The 18,105-nt window shown below is 46.2% G+C and overlaps 1 protein-coding gene across 1 annotated transcript in view; it reads right to left on the reverse strand.

Moving 5' to 3' along the window:
* The window catches only part of LOC144824021 (CUB and sushi domain-containing protein 2-like), a 506,835-nt gene that overhangs the window by 234,571 nt on the left and 254,159 nt on the right, over positions 1 to 18,105 (reverse strand). The window lies entirely within an intron of this gene.

The raw sequence follows: 18,105 nt of genomic DNA on the forward strand, positions 1-18,105 counted from the left end.
CATTATCGGCGCCATCTTGTCCCCTTTTAGCTCAAATGTGCGCGTAAGTAGCAGCCATTTTAAACGCCATGGCCTCTCTGCCCACTGCCGATAGCCAGCGCGTCTCTCTCTCTCCCTCTCTGACCCCGCGCGCTGACAGCCCACGTTCTCACATGCTTGGGCCATAAACCACCCCTTCAGCGCGGCCCTGCCTCGGAGCCACATCCCGTACCCGACTAACACCTTCCTCCGTCCCTTTAATGATCACGCATCCTTTGATGAACCCCCTTCCTCTGTGCCCGATTGTCCCGCCCGATCCCAGGCCATCACCTAGCCCTGCGGATACAGTTTATTGCCCCCTACAGTAGGAAGCTGTCCCTCTTCAAAGAATCTATGACTGATAAAAGCCCCCGCCCCATGAGATCCGATCAGCCGCACACATTCCGGGAGCCGGCGGGATATCCAGCTGCGCGATAGTCATCACCTACTGAGATCGGGGTGGGGACTTTTACTGTAAATATGTGTGGGAACGGGTTTGGAGCGGAGATTCCGAGGATGCCTTTCCGTACATCAAAGTATTAACAAGAATGTGTTCTATGTAATAAAGCAATAAACCTGTGTATAAGAGGCCAGGCCTCAAGGATGCGTTTAGAGCACCTCGAGAAGATACCCAGTTGTCTGATTTGACGTGTTCTGCTCCGTCGGAATAAACTCCTGTTTCCTGCCTTCTGTCTCCAGCGCCTGCCTCTTTGTTTGGTAATCTCGAATGGTATGAGAGGCGGCTAACGCCGGGCAAATACTGAAGGGTTCTTGGTCGAATTCGGCCCTACCATTCTACAGACCAATCTTCCCTGCATGTAATGCTGGAAATATGGAATTGATACTGCCCTCCTTGTCCCACTTTGGACATTCCTGCTTTGGCATATTGCCCACGCTTCATGCCCATGCATAGACCTCTCTGGCTATGAACTGCTCCCATATACCAGACCCTCCTATAAAGTAAAGTAAAGTCCACATTTGTAAAGCGCACAATCACCCGTAAGGGTCTCTAGGCGCTGGGGGCCGTCGGGAAGATTAAGCGAGCTATTGCCCAGAGTCACATAGTGCTGGGCTAACCTGCCGCCGGAGCCTGGGATCGAACCGTGGTCCCCAGATTCCAGCATCAGTCGCCCTGGCCGCGGCGCCACACCTCTTCCTCACTATCTAGCAGTATCACTCCTATGGAGTGATACTGTTTAGCAGAGTGTTCTTTAGCACACATAAAGCAGTGTTTACCTTATACTGAGGGAGAGCACTTGAAAGCCAAACCTTGCATAGCCACCTCAAGTGTATGTTTAAAGAATCTAAGCTTTGCCAGAAAAGGGGCAGGAGGCAAAGAGATATAAAGGGACTTACTCCACACCACACAATTTAGACAAGTGGGAAAACTGGCAAAATAGGTCCAGAGCAATTTTCCACTGATGCAAATAAAAGCAAAAAAAATTTGACCTGATGCTGAGGAAGTTTTTTCTCCGCGCACATTCGGCGCTTTTACACCTATGAATAGGGCATGAAAAACCAGAGGTATGGCTGGACTCCTTATTGCTGTGAGGCTTCAACTCCATCAAACCCTAAATAGCGTCACATAAAAACGTAGAATGTAGAAACATATATTTTCCTCCACTTCAATGGATGTAAATATAGCAATTGTTTGTGAAATTGGTTTGTGAAATCCGTGCTCTGGAGAAGGGGCGTTTAATATACATCCAGGCCACAAGTGTAAATCCTGCAAGTCTGACGTGAATCCGATGGCCCTCTTTGGCCTCTGTATGACAACCCTATTGGTAGTTGCCATAGGGCTAATTACTCGCTTTTCCTAATTACATAACCAGCAAAAGTTGTGCACATGAGTTTGCCCTACACGCTGTTCTATAAAACGCTTGTAGGTCTCCTCGCGCCGGGCAACATCTCTTCTCTATTACCTGAAACACTCGGCAGTGGGCTGTCAGCCGGGCTCGTTAATCCTAACCCAGGGTAGAAGGTGAGAGTGGAAACACTAAGTGGGCTCCTCTGCCCCTCAGCACGTGCCGCACGCCTCAGCTAAGCACGGTTGGCTCTGCCCGCCTAGGAAACCAATCACGTGCCCTCCCTTCAGTATTTAAGGTCAACGTTGACGCGCAGCAAGGGAGGCGCGCGCCTGTCATGGCTGCCGGCACGTCCCTAAACACCTGGCGCTCGCGCGGAGATGCCGTCATGCTGCACTGCATTAAATAATTAATTCAATTGAGAGGAATACATAACACACGGAAATTTAATGAAAGTTACAGAGAGTTGCAAAAAAATCAATTAGAAAATCACTTAGTAGTAAAAGCAAGGCATCGGTAAATATAATGTGAAAATCCCCGTTGGAAGCTAAGGTGAGGCAAGTAATAGCTGTGTAGCTGAATCAGCACGTCCTGATTTCTTTATTCCCTCGACGAGCTCCAGCACGTTGTCTACAAGTTCCCTCTGCATTTTTCGAAGGCATTTCATTTGGTTGCAAAAAGAATTGCGCCCAGGAATTGTAAGACCAGGTGCCTGGAACCAGGGCCAGACTGGGAACCCAAAGCAGTACTGGCAAATTTTGTCAGACGAGTCCCCGTACGGTGCATAGCGAGCGAGCACAGAGAGCACGCCTGACCAATACAAATAACTTATAAGGTATGGGTGGTGGTTTCCCCAAAAGAAAATGTGGGGAAAAGTGCAGAAATGGTGCCTTCTACAACACATTTTTCATTATATTCAATTGTATCAGCTTTTAAAACACACTACATGATGACCTTGCAGTGCGCCAGGACACCCAGTCATACCCTCTGATATTCTTCTGGAGAGCACAAAAAACAAGGTCTCAAGCATGAAACATTAATTTAAATATAACACAAGTGCACATATTCACTGTTAAGCACTGTCAAGCAGCTGAGAGCATAAGGAAAACCGTTTTGAGGGATGTTAGCATCCTCCACCCCAATGCTACAATATGTTTGGGTGACCCCCCCATGACCTCCTCCTCCACAGATTCCCTCACTATCACTCTCTAACAGTACCCCTCAACCCTACATAGTCATTTTTTCATGTATTTCATTTGTTCTATAGTGCCTCCCGTACAAAGTGTGGTGTTGGAGCACCTAGATCACACACACATACAGAGCCAATGAATAATACATATGTAAACTAGTGTATAGAAAATATTACATAAGACAAAAGTGACAACAAGGGGCAGGATTGAAATGTCATCTATACTCGTAAGCTTGGTCTGGAGAAGCATAAACGTAGGATTCAAAACCTAACACAGTGCTTAGGGTTGGCTTTACTAATAATACCTTATTTCTACCGCCTAAAAAACCTTTTTAGCTACATTAGGAAAATGAAAGACTGGGAAAAACATAAGTTTCTAACCTGTATCATGCAGTTTGCATGCAGCTCTTTGATGGCAGTTCATATTTCACAGTGCTAAATTACGATTGTAACTTATGAACTACAAGTAACAAAATGTTCTCTATGACAAATACAGTTCTTTGATCGGCATGGTGCATGTTCTTTGCAGCAGGCATGCTAATCATCTACACTATTTCAAATGAGTCAATTCTGCAACTAGACCAGACGGAGTCTGTGCAGGTAACAGCGGTGTGGTGGTGGGGTTGTGTAAAGGGGAATTTCGAGGGACGATGCAGAGGTGAAATTAATTATTTATTTAATTTTCCCTCTGCATCATCCCTCGAAATCCCTCTTTACTCGGGCCCACCACTGTTACCTGCACGGACCGCGGCTGAACTAGACAACACTCTGATCCCTCCCCAACAGAAACATTAATCCCCAGAGTTATCGTGATATTTTTACTGTTGCCTGAAAATTGCTGGATGTAAAAAGAACTCTTCAGCGGATGCATTTAAACCCGTAAACAATTGCAAAATACAGTGACTCTCAGCTAAGTGATAAAATGGTCCCCAGTAATGAAACAGGGCCCCAGGACCAAACCAGTCCCAACCTTCCAGACTCCTAGGAAAACGCTCAATGCCATGTGCTGCCAGCACAGCTATGGATGGAACATTCTTTTCAAAGAAAATGCTGAGCATGATGGAGGTGAGCTGATGCACATTTTCACCCTCACACATAGAACAGTGTGAACATTTTGTCTTCTAGTCACTTATTTTTCTGCTTACGATAAGCTAACAGTTACTGGATCCCTGTCTACTTTTTGTTGCTACTTACAGGATCCCTGAGATAAGTTGTAGCAAAGGCCTATTCAGTGGTAGCACGGTCAAGCCGGTGGTAGTACCTGAGCTGGACTGGCCATATTACCACTCTGGCACTTCCCCAGTAGGCTGCAGACTAGGGTGCTGCAATGACCCCACCAGGCCATGTGACCACATTCTAGTCACAGCTTTCTGAAGTGGGGGGCTAGTTAGAATAATTTCATTAGGGTCGAGTTGGATTTCCAGTACGACCGTAGGTAGCATTTCCTACACCTGACTACCACAAATCGACGTTCATATTGCTAGTGGACCTGCAGAAAATGCACCCCCTTGTGTAATCAGACATCTCTGCTATCAGTTACTCATCCACTAGCTTGATTTAAAGTAGACCAGGCCATCAGAGAGCAGTAGTGGAGTCTGTGGACTACTACTCTCTAGAGCAAAGAGGACAACAGTAGGTACAATAACCTACTACCTCAGTGACTTTGTCCGTCAAGTCAAGTTGTTCCTCAGACAATCTTTGGTGATGAATGTCAATGTTCCCTCAGTTCGGTACATGCTCTAGTAAAGGAGGGATCAGCAAGGAGACATTCAGCAGCGGTGCATCATGGACGGAGTTACTCCAAAGACATATCTTACAAGATCTGCATTCAAGAACAATATTCATCTTTATCACCTCTACAAGGGACCCGACCCTCGAATGATGTTGGACTTTTCTTGTCTAAGAGAGGACATCAAGAAGTGCAAGAGAAGCATGGTGTCGTTTTAAACCACCAAAGCTCTGCACAGTAAGTGCCTCAGGTGGGTTGTCTATCTTAGTTATAGCTGCCATGCATATCCTCTCTTCTCTGCTTCTAAATCTTGGTGTGCTGACCCATCACCATTTGCAAAATAGTGATCAAATTTGGAATTAAACTTTGCTCCAACTTTGAGTAATGCTCCTGCACTGCTCCTCCTCCTCAGCACAGACTCCCATAATCTCCTTCAGCCAATCCTGACATTGCTCTCATTCATGAGAGCAATGTCAGGATTGGCCTGAGCACCTTCGATTTGCACTCCCAGGGAAACTGGGAGACTGCGACTGCTCTCTCCAACCCAGCAATGCAGCTGGGGTTGGAGAGAGCTTCAGTGCGCATGCCGCTTTGGCCGGCCTGAGATGGCCAGCCAAACTGTCATGTGCACTGAATCACAGTGCTCACCACTCTCCCTCTGTGACTGCCCCCACCCAATGGCCCCGCCCCCAAGACTCAACCGGGAGAGAAAAATAAAATGATAATAAACCTGGATTATTATAATTTTCTTTTGCAATTTTTGCAGCTGCTGGTGAGGGGGTGAGGGGGGAGAGGCTCCTCCGCCATAGCAAAGGAGCAGCAGCTGGGAAACAGGCATAGCGACGCACATCAGTACAACAGAAAGAAGTGTGCTTTTGAGTGAAAAACCACTGGGCTCTGTTTCTTGCGGTAGTGTGTCTGTGGATTACGGAGGAACAGGTCAGGCATAGAGGGAAAGCAAAACTATGAGTGAGTGCGTGGGAAGGTAAAAACTGAGATGGTGACTCAAAAGGTAGAGCTCTGTTGAAAGTAGTTATCAGAAACAGTATAACACATTGCTTAATTTCCTGGCTATACATCTTGACTCCCAACCACCGGAGCTGATGACTGGAGGACTGGCTAGTCCTTCACAAGAGTGCCGATGCTTAAAATCAGAGATTGTGTGCTTGACAAAACTTATGGCTGCAAGTAAAATGCAGCCAATATGGCACTGAAAAGAGGGAATGGCAGAAGTTGAAACTTATTAAAAGTGGAATGCAAGCAATGATGTGCTAGTAAGATACTGTTAATTAAAATTATGTGAATGAACTCAGAGCTAGCACATTTACACTAAATTGCTTTTCTCTCGAGTATATTATGCAGAAAACTATTTATGGACCAATCAAATAAATAAAGAGAAGTATAAAAATGCAAAATGTTTCAATATGTGTAAATACATTGATCTAATGTAGAGAATAGAAGATGGATGTGGTAGCTTAGTTTCCTGATAAACACAGAGCAATAAGAGTACAATGAACATAGCAGCACATTCATAAGAAGGTTAAGTGGCACACTTGTTTTTTAAAGCAATGCCTTCCTTTTGGAGAAAATATAGGTTTTTGTTTATTTGACGTATTATCTTGTCTTCAAAATGTTACAGAGAGAATGAAAAAGACCTTTGATTTGATTGCACTGTTCATGGATATCTAACACAACAACAATATATTTGGCTACCTAAGAAATGACTTTTAAAAAGTTGATACTATGCAACATCTAAGATACTAATAAAGAGAAACAGCCAAACTTGACAATCAGAGTTATATGTATGAGTATCTAAGTAGAATCCCCAAAAACCTTTCTTCACATATCAAAGGACTTCCCTACACACGTTTTAAAAGAGCTTTAAAAAGTATTTGCAACAGAAGACTCTGATAAATACTGTTTAACTTTCCTCATCATTGCATTAAGAATTGTGAAATATGTTTTAAAGTAAGGTTTTAACAATCTGTTATTCCTTTTTTTAAAAAAATATTTTTATTGACAATTTTTACATAATTAATACATTCCCCCCCACCCCCCCTTTCCCTGACCAAGAGCATGTCGAGAAAGAAAAAAAACATAGATACATAGATAAATTAATAAGCCACTATGTACCAACATACAATACAAATTAATCCGGAATGTGCTATATGATTCCAAAAAGGTATACGTATACATAATACCACATACTTAATATATACATACATCATCTGTTGGTCTAAGCTACGTTATAGGGATACAAAATGATATGACAATCTGTTATTCCATTGAAATGGAAGTCCAGCGCAAGTCAATGTAACGACTTGCGTTGTTAAAACCGCAATGTAACATACCGCGTCGTGATGGTAAGCGTTATATCATCATACATTCAGATTCCCCCAGTCTTCACAGAGAATCCACCACTATCAGTTATGCTGAGTAGTTAGAATCTACATGTTATTTTAAAAGAATTTGTTCATCCTGGTTTTATTCCTGAAGCTTTGAAATCTGTTCTGGAAACACCATTTTAAGAAGACTTCACAGAGTCCTTTGAGCTGTGACATTTCTGCCCCATCTGTCAAATTGCTTTCAAAGCCAAGTTCCTAGCACAGACACTATCAATATAAAGGCAATATTACGAGAGATTCACACTATCTTACATACATTACAGATTGTTGTTCTCGGTGGCATGATCAAGAAAAGCATTGTGGCGTCATAGCTGGACAAAAGTGAGAAGCAGCTGGCTACTGTGTTGGAGACTTCACTCCTCTAGATATTCTACGGCATTTAACACAATTGAGCGCGCCCGTTTTCTCGTCACTTAGAGATGGGATTTGTTTTAACACATCATTTCAGTGCCAAAGTACTGTCTGGTTCGCCTTCTGCCCTGTCACATGGTGTATCCCTCAGGGGTTGACAATTTTTAACTCTATCCAGAATTTGGCATGCATTTAGTGTGGGATTTTTCTTGCAATGAGCTAGGTGGCTGTAACTCACCACCTCCTGCTTGCCTGTGGTGAGGTAAGATAATTCCATAACGTTTTTGTAAGATAAACCTCAGCAATCTAGAAAGTCTCCTGGCTGCCATCCACCTTCCCCTTGGAGATTCCCTCTCTGGACAGTTCTGTAGACTCAGTTCAAATCTGAAATCTATGTTCAAAATGTTGGCTTTCTGATAGATTTTTCGCAATAGATGAAAGCTTACTCAATATGGCATGACAAAACAGAATTATTTATAAATCTGTTTTTACAGAAAATTCTTACATGCTAACATTTTCCTATCAGGTCATGAAAGTTCTCACCTTGCATGGGACACCTTCGCGATAGTAAGAGTGTAAATTTGAGTATTCACCCACGGCCATTCTGTACTTGAAGTGCATGGAAAATTGCAGTGTGGGCACAAGGGAAACAAAAAATAATGGAATTGTGTTTCTCCAGCTGAACTCCCTGCTCTAGACTCCGTGAAAACAGAATGCAGAGCAAACCTACAAGCATCGGTTAGCGTTCTCCTTACAAAAATGGCAAAACCTTTACTGTTGTCAGTTTTACCAATACATGTCTTTTTTTTCAAGAATTAAGCCATGTCATTCATTTCAAAATCATAAGCCTACATTATAAAAAAATTCTAAACTAGACAGCCTATTCTTCTGACTTTAGAGAGCCCACACCTGGAATGTGATGTCCCTTGGCGCCTGCAATATTAGCATCTTTACCTCAGTAATGAACTTAAGGCCTGGGCTCATTTTTCAGTCACTTGCAGGGCCATCCTTTAAGGAGGGTGAGCTGGGCCCACTCCCAGAGCACAGCCCTTCAGAGGAGCACAGGAGCTGTCTTCAGCAGTCTCCCTCTAACCTGGATGCAAGAAAAGTGTGTTAAACACTGGTACCAGTGTCCACATTTCCCTGTTTTTCTTCTCATGGTCAGATATATTTGTTTGTTTTTATTTCAAATGATTTTATTAGAAAAAGTTTTTTAGCATATTCAGTACAGAAAGAAAGAAGGCAATACTGGTCCTGTTATAACGCCGTTGTGGTTACAATTGGCGTACACTATTTTACCCTTCTCACACTCCTCGACTTGTCCCATTTTTACACACCAACAATGGGGGGGTGGGGGATCAAATTTGGTTTCGCCCAGTGTTTCATTGGTCCAAAGGCCACCTCTTGGTTATTTGATTGGTCAATCTTTTGATTCTCTGCCTCGTAGCCAGTGACAGAGTTGAACTGGGACAGAATATAGGCCTGGGCACTAAGATAAAAGTGGCCCCATTAGTGAATTAAATAGCTAAAAAAAAGTGGCCATGTTTGCAAATGAGATCAATTTTGAACTTTTAAAGACACGCTGTATAAATGTTTTGCGAGGTGTGGAAGGCACATGGATTTGAGCTTGCTACAGGCAATGCTTGTTTTAATTTCAAGAGTACCATAAAACAGAACCACACACAGCTAAAAAAAAATGCCCACAAATTGACCTGTCAGAACAGGCCATCGAGCACTGCCTGATTTCCCTACAGGCCACTCTGACCCTGACTAGACGCCATCACCAAGACACTCAGGCGCTCTACAAGATCAATTTTTATCACCATACAAATGAGTGGTGAGATTTGAGCAGGTGACCTGCTAGGGACATGCAGAAAAGGGTGCTCACACCACTGAGAACGCCATCTCATCCTAAAGTTGGATTTGTAGTAGCATGGAAGATACTCGCCTTTCTGAGTCAGTGGAATCCAGAGAAATGTTATTTGGGAAGCCCCTGGATTAAATGCAGAACTGTCCATGTGTTCATCTGAGAGAACACAGGGTTCCTGTCGGGTTTAAGTCACCATGATCTCATTCTGGAACTAAGCACGGGAGGGATTTCTCATTCACAAAATGAAGTCACAACATTCCTGAAATGTGTAAGCACAGCAGAACTGAAAACGGGCACCAGTTAAAACGTGTATCCTAAATTGAAAAGGGCACCAGGCACAGTAATGTTCAGTGTTCCAAATTCTGAGCCGCCTCAATTGATAAATTCTTGCTGCAGGCTAATAGTCCATTAATATTCCAAATGGAGCCTTTCCACGGCCGAACCAGAGCGCTGACATGATTGCTAACTCACTTCCTTCCGTCGCCTGCCTTTACGTTTTTGGACTCCAGGCACACACAATTTAAAAATACTTACAGATCCAGGAACAAGTACTTACGCTCCTCAAATTCAACACGACACGTTCATCCCTTGCATCATTTTTTAAATATTTCATCAGAACACCTGCCTTCATTAAGGAGATGCTAATCTGCTCATCCTTTCCTGTTAAGAATAATTTGGAAGAAATGATAGGCATTTGCTCTCTACTGAAAACATATTTTAGTTCAAACATTTTAGACCTACTGTATACATACCACACGCACGCGCGCACACACACACACACACACGCACACGCACGCACGCGCACACACACACACACACACACACACACACACACACATGCTCATGCTTTACTCATGCCACTCTTCCCTTCCTCTTAGAGACCCCTAGACCCTATTGTGTTCTAAGGGCTCAGCACTCTTTGCTCAGTTAGCTTTCTATTTCTGATAAAAAGGCCAACACATTACTTCCAAAACAAAGACAGAAAAAATAATCTAAACATAAAGGAACAAGCATGGCAGTAGATGAGCACAACGCTTCAAAACCAGCCCCAGCCCTGACACACAGCCCAGCAAATGACAAGCCCTTCGAGATACCCCAAAATTAAAGCACAATTTAGAAGACAACCCAGATTTTCACCATTCGGGCAAAGACACAATTAGGTGCAATGAATCTAGATTACATTGTTTTGATCAATCAGTCAAACTAAAAATGCGGAGTTGGCTCTCATGCGCCAATGTTAGAAAAACCTCTCCTGTTAGTTTAGATATCTGAGTATACCCGAGAGCGCATGGTCGATTTCATGTTGGGTGGCTGGGACCAAGGGGGAGCAGGGTACTTTTTTTTTTTATAACTGATGACACTTCTGTGTAATTACTATGCAGCTTCTTCCATTTTTTTGACCTAGATGAGTCACTTAAATTGAGTTTTGTGAACGGCAAAATAGTCCTCAGTCATTGCTCATGTTTTTGGAGAAGTTGTCCTTTCAAGGATCATTATTACATTTGACCGGCAACCTTATAAGTTTTCAATTTGTCTGACTCCATTGACTTTTGGTACACAGGGATTTAGCAGGGCAATTAAAGCCATCCCACTCTTCTCCAAATCAACCTACAATATACTCTCATAATTAGCAGTAAACATCTTTGGTCAGGGAGATTCTCCACATATTGAAAAAGTGTCCAGTGCAAGCCCTAATAGTGACAGAGAACATCCCAGCCAAAGTAATCTAAATTGACCCTACGTCCACAAATCCACTATAAGGTATTCCAGAAAGGTTAGCTAATTATTAATCCTTACACTAGGGAAACATTGAAATTACATCTCATGGCACGTGTAAACTATGCAGCTTGATTGGTTCTGCAAGTCAGGTCTTCTGCATTTTAGATCTAAAGATAGACAACAACAGTCTTACACTCCCCCATCGTGTGACCTGCTTCAGTTCATCTGCCTAGGAGAATTCTGTTACCTTTCTTTGTGATATTTTTTTGGTGAACCCTGTCACATTAAATTTGAATTGTTTTTTACTTGTTTCAAACAGTTGCATCTTGCACTGATAAGTGTTGTGTACTCCCTGAGCCTCAGGTTAACATCTGGGTTTCGAGTGCCCCATGACATCCAGGAGAGACATTATGTATTTTTCAGCAGAACAAGTCATAGCTGAAGCTCTATGCGTACTAATTTAACTCCACTAGTGCTTTTTTCTCATGATTACTTGCTTGTACCTATTTATGTTTTAGTTTTTAGTTAACTTTATAGATTTCTATCCCCTCCTAGGCTCTTTTTGGACTTTTGCCAATGAGATATTATGGTTATCCACTGCAGTTTACTTAGCCAACGTTCACTTTACATCCTTCTCGAAATTTTGAAACCCTACTTTCTCTTTGTATATTTACAGAAAATTGGTTGTGTTGTTGCTCCTATCACCGAATCCTGCTGATGACCCTAATAGCTTCTGTTTGGTCGAAACATTCACACACTCAACTAGATTCTAAACATTCCATCTAAAATAATTTACTGATCATGTATATTGGACTTCTGCTTATAAAATCGCTCCCTAATCATTTGTAACATTTTAATGTTTTGCACACGAATATGAACACTGATTAAACATATGCAATAGATGATTACATTTTGTAATACATTATTGGAGAGCTGCTTCTTCTACGCCATTTATGTTCTGTTAACAATGATGGTCACTGACTATATATTAAGATGCATTGTATAATAATATGGTGATTCCGGTTAGAAAAATTTGGACCCATCAGTCCAATAATATTCTTGTAGAATCGATAATGTTTAGAAAAGCCAAATAACCTGTGTTCTGCTTGTTTGGCTTTAGTGATTTTCACTTGCATAACCCTCTCCCTCCCAATCACTATATACACCCGCTCTAATTTGCACTCTTTCATGGTCCGATGCACCACCATTCTCCAGCTTTCTATTTCAACTCAACACTCTTCAACAGGCTGTTAGGAACTATCACCAAAATCCTTTTAAACATATTCCTTTGCAAAGAACCACAGTGTATTTCTTAATTGTGTACCAGGGGTTTAGGAATTGCATATTTTGCATGATGCCTTGGAAACATCATCAACAGCGTTGCGATTGTAGCACAGCATTCCCTTTCCTCCATTCACTACTGGCATAGTTACCTAGGCATCCACTCCTTACATGAATGTGTCAATAGGGTTTACTAAATGAATGGATAAATGCAACCGCAAGGAAAACAAAAAGCCCATCATGATGTCACAGGCCATCCATCTACGCCCATGCTAACCTGCACACTTGGTTGTTTGACTTACCATCCAATACTGCACACAGCCGTAAGTATGAAAAGGGGGGGCCCTCGGCCCCCCCGCACGCATGGCGGCGCGGCGACCGTCGCCCCCCCCTTCCTCCTTGGGGTCATTCGGCGGTGGGGGCGTGCCCCGAGGGGGTGCGGCCCACCGCCGATTGGCCGGCGGCCCTCCTGACCCGGATTCAATTTAGTTGGTCCGGGTCAGGGGGGGCGGGCGATAGGAGGGGCCGACCGGCCCCTCGGGAATAAGAGGTAGGGAGCGCCCAGGAGACCCCCTTGTCCCTGGACGCTCCCTCGCTGAACGTTGTGCCCCGCGTTCGGGGCTTCTTTGTTTTTTTTAATTTTCTGTTTTATTTTATAGAATTGTTCCAGTGTCGAAGCGGCGGCTGAGGGCGAGGCAGGAGCTGCGGGCGACGGAGGTTCCTGTGGCGGCTGAGGCGCTCGGGAGCGCTGCGGGCAATTTAATGGTCTTTTTACTTTTTTAGATTGGCTCCGGTGTCGAAGCGACGGCTGAGTGCGAGGCAGGAGCTGCAGGCATCGTTGCAGTCGACGGCCGGGACGCTCGGGAGCGGCAAGCGAGGCCGGGGATCAGGCGACGGAGGTTCCTGTGGCGGCGGAGGCGCTCGGGAGCGCTGCGGGCAATTTAATTGTCTTTTTACTTTTTAGATTGCCTCCGGTGTCGAAGCGACGGCTGCGTGCGAGGCAGGAGCTGCAGGCATCGTTGCAGTTGACGGCCGGGACTCTCGGGAGCGGCAATCGAAACCGGGGATCAGCTGTCCTAGGAACACGCAAATCGGGCGTAAGGGTGGTATCTCAGGCCTATCGGGGCGCGAGGTGGGTGACGAGTAAACCGGGGCGGCCGCTGTTCAAAGAAGAAAGCGGAGAGCGGTGTCCAGCATTGTGTGGGGGGGTTACTGAGCGAAGCAGGGTCGGCTTCGGCAGGGATTGGAGGGGAGACCAAAGGGTTATGAACGGGCCCCGTTAATACGGTGTGGAACAAACTTTGCTTTGATGCACCACATGATGTGTTGTCCCCCTGAGTGAATCAACGACTGCTGGTAACATGTTACTTTTGTAGCGGGTCTGGTTGAAAGATAGGCACTGTACGCTGCCAGGTTGGAGCGAATAACTTGCATAACATTCCAACAGGCTGCAATACACGGAATGCAAGTGCACAGAAGAGGGGGATGTTAGTTAATGAGTGATCTGTTGTTCATATCATTAGGCAAAGGGTACAGTGCGGTTACAGGGCAGCATTGGTTTGGTCCTTGTTAGGGGGGATATTGTGAATTGTGCCGAGATTACTTGTTTGTGGAGCGCAGCAACAGGGAGGATAACAGGGGTGTTCAATTGTCTCCTTGTATTCAAGCTTGGTTTCCCTACATCTGCCCCTGTTTCATTTCACGGTACTAATATTTGTCTCAATTCCAGGCGATTGCAACCTTACCTACATTATTGGCGTGTTTCACTCGCAGACAGGGCACACGACGCGGGAAGGCTGTGACCGCGGATCATCACCGCCGGCGAGTGCACGGGACTGGTCGGTAAGAGGGGTACGGGGGGCTAGCATTCATTGCTCCAGGTGGCCGCCGGGTGGGTCTACATTAGGTTTACTCACCCCCTTACATAAGCGGACAAGCCGCTAGTGTTGCGGTTGCCCGTTGCATGGTGCTGAAAGCCCCCTGGTGACCCTCCAACTGAAAGGTACAAATAGTTGACCTGTTGTAATTGAAGAGAGTAGGCTGTGGTTGTTTGGGGTAGCATCATGCCAGGTCCAAGGGGTGGAAAAAGGGGGTCCAACATGGAGGCTATGATGCGGGCTATGATGCGGGAGATGAGTGACATTAAGCAACAGCTAGGGAAAGTTAAGGAGCTGGAAGCACGGTTTAATGAGAGAGATGGTGATGCCCCGGGCCCATCCGGGAGGCCGATCCGCAAGAGGGTGGCACCAGTGCCAAGGGGGGAATTTGTCACCCCGCAAGGGAAATCTAGGTCCAAAAGACCCAGGGATGCGGCCCCCACCCCAGGCCCAGTAGATCCGTTACCTGCCGCGCCGCCGGCGGTGGTCCCACCCCCGCATGTGCCTACACCCATTGCCCCCGTGGTGCCGGTGCCGGCAGGTCAACCAGTAGACGCTGGGTCTGCTCCCGCACCGGTGCCCACAATCCCGGGTACAGGCTGGCCACACCCGGCGCCCGCCCTGCCAGCTGTGCCAGGACCACTGGGCATAACCCCAGTGGTACCTGTTGTCCCGGGGGGTAATGTAGAGTCAATGCCACCCGAATTGTTATCTCAGTTAACGGCCATGATGCCATGGCTCCAAAAAGGGGGAGCCTTCCCGAATTCTGCAGACCATGCGGCAGAGGCGGCAAGGTTTGTAGAAAAAATCAGAGCGGCACCAGTCGCCGACAGTGTTGCATTGCCAATTTCTTCTCCCCTTGCAGGTCCAAGTGTTCCCCAGCCGGACGGAGTTAAAGGGCAGCCGCCCCCGGTGCCCGCACTTGGTAAGGAGGTGGCATTGCCGCTCTTGGGGGACGGTGTTATACCTTCCAGGAGCGAAAATCTGGCTCAGCATGTGTCATTAGCTGTGAAAGAGATGATTTGGGCGGATAAATATGTGTACATTTATTCTTTGTTGTTAGATAATAGGGAAATGGAGCAGGCAAAAGCACTAAAGGAGTGGATGCTCCCAAGTGAATGGAGGGCGCAGTGTACTAGATTTAGGGTTGAGGAAAATCTCAACAATTGGATGCAAGCATGGGCTGTATTCACTGCAATTAAAGCTGAGCGTCCTCCAGATCTACAGGCCGCATTGGCATGCTACTCGAGCAGGATTGTGGGGTGGAGTCAACAGTATTCTGGGGAAGCATGGAAGGGTTATGATGTCAATTTCAGGAAGGCATTGGAATTCAATAGATCATTGCCATGGGACTCGGTAGATTCCATGGCTTGGCACAAACAGTTCTCTGATACTGCACCTCCCCCTCAGTTCGGTGCGGTCAAGGTGTTCACTAGACCCCATCAGCCCTTTCGGCCCCCCCAAACGAGTGAGGTACCTGGGAAGTTTAGGGCAGGTGGGCCAGAGAAAAAAGGGGTGTGCTGGGATTTTAATAGGCGCACCTGCACAAGGGCCGCGTGTAAGTTTAGACATGCATGTTCCTCCTGTGGGCACCCCTCTCATCCAGAAACTACCTGTAGGTCCAAACAAGGTAACACAGGTCAGAGGGGTAGGGGAAAGCCACTATAAGTCAGACAGGTTAGGCCCCCCCACTCCAGTGGATGTGGTGGCAATGATTCCATGGTTGAACAGATACCCAGACCACAAATCGGCCACCCTACTCCAAGAAGGTTTTTCTAAGGGTTTTAGGATCCCAGCCGGGGGATACACAGGCAGTGCGCACTGTAGAAATCAATTGTCAGTCAAACACAATCCGGTTGTTGTAGCCGCTAAAATTGACAAGGAGCTTTCACTGGGCAGGATAGCTGGCCCTTTTTCTGAAGTGCCAGTACCCAATTTTGTGTGTTCCCCACTGGGAGTTGTCCCCAAAAAAGAGAAGGGGCAATTCAGATTGATTCATAACCTGTCAGCACCTAGGGGGACGTCACTGAATGATGCCATAGACGAGGGTATCTGTAGTGTTAAGTACGCCTCTTTTGATCAGGCTGTTAACTTATTACAGGCCACGGGACCCGGGGCGCTGATGGCGAAATCAGACATAGAATCAGCCTTTCGCCTCCTCCCAGTCCACCCGTCGGACCAACATCTTTTAGGTTTCACCTTTGGGGATAGGTTCTACATGGACAAATGCATGCCTATGGGTTGTTCTATATCTTGCGCTTACTTTGAGATGTTTAGCTCCTTTCTGGAATGGGCCATGAGACAAGTGACGGGCCATCAGCGGGTCATGCATTATTTAGATGATTTCCTCTTCCTGGGTACAGCGGGATCTCAGGAGTGTGCACTGGCATTGCAGGAATTTTGCGTGCTCATGCAGGCTTTTGGGGTCCCTCTTGCGCCCGGGAAGACTGTTGGCCCGACCACCTGCTTAGAATTCCTTGGCATCGAGATTGACTCAATGGAGGGATGTTTTAGATTACCTAAGGATAAGGTGTGCAAATTCAAGACATCTCTACAGGTATGCCTCCGGAAGGAGAAGGTCACTTTACAGCAATTACAGGAGGTGGTAGGGCAATTGAATTTCGCACTAAGAATCATCCCCATGGCTCGCCCTTTCTCTCGCTCCATCGCCCACGCGATGAGGGGGCTGAGGGAAAAGCACCACCGCACGCGCCTATCGTCTGAAATTCGCCAGGATATGCTTATTTGGATGGCGTTCCTGGAGGATTTTAACGGTAGGGTGGTCTGGCCCGGCCCGCTCACAACATCAGCGGAGTTGGGCCTATGGACGGATGCGGCCGGTAGTGTGGGCTTTGGCGCCATCCTAGGGAACAAGTGGGTCGCTCAACAGTGGCCAGAAGAATGGAAAACATGGGGTCTGATCAGCAACATTGGCTTCCTTGAACTCTTCCCAATATGGGTGGCACTGATGGTCTGGCCCGAGCACCTATGTAACCAATCAGTGGTGTTTTGGTCAGATAACATGACGGTGGTGGAATGTATCAACCAGCAGGGGGCGCGTGTCCTTTCATACTTCGTCTGATCAAAGAAATTGTTCTGCGGTGCCTTAAACTGAATGCTAATTTTAGAGCCAAACATGTCCCTGGTATTCTAAACAATGCGGCTGACTCCCTTTCTCGCTTCAAAATGCAGGTTTTCAGGGAACATCTTCCCACAGCAGACCCCTCGCCAGCACACTTCCCAGCAGTACTTTGGCAGATTGGTGCCCCAGATTACAGGACCTCGTGGTCACTAGCCTAGCCCCCAGGACCAAGACGGCTTACGAAGGGGCGTTTCTGTCTTATTGTTCTTTCTTGGGGCCACAGTGGGAAGCGCTTTGGGCGGAGGAGGATGGCTTTGCAGCCTATTTAGAATGGATGCATAAGGAGGGGCGCTCGGTGGCAGCTGCGACCAGACATAGGGCAGCGGTGTCATTCTTCGCTCAAGCTAGGGGCTTCCGGGATCCCACTAATACCTTTATGATACGTAAGGCTTTAAGGGGATGGCGCCGTATTCAGGGACACCAGAAGGATAAGAGAAAGCCCATTGGATTGGCCCGGCTAACAGCCTTACTGGGCACGCTGGAGACTGTTTGTAGCTCGGAGTGGGAGGTGCTTCTTTTTAAGGCGGCATTCTCCCTGGCATTCTATGGGGCGCTGAGAATTAGCGAACTTGTGACGGGTTCCAAGTCAGACCTACTGGGCGGCTTGCAAAAGGCTGGTGTGACGATAATGGGGGACACCATGTGGGTGAATATCCAAAAATCAAAAACCGACCAAGATGCGAGGGGTCACACCATAGTTCTGCAACGGGCCCCCGCCA

The sequence above is a fragment of the Lissotriton helveticus genome, chromosome 3_1, assembly GCF_964261635.1.
Source record: "Lissotriton helveticus chromosome 3_1, aLisHel1.1, whole genome shotgun sequence".
In the NCBI taxonomy this organism is placed as follows: Eukaryota; Metazoa; Chordata; class Amphibia; order Caudata; family Salamandridae; genus Lissotriton; species Lissotriton helveticus.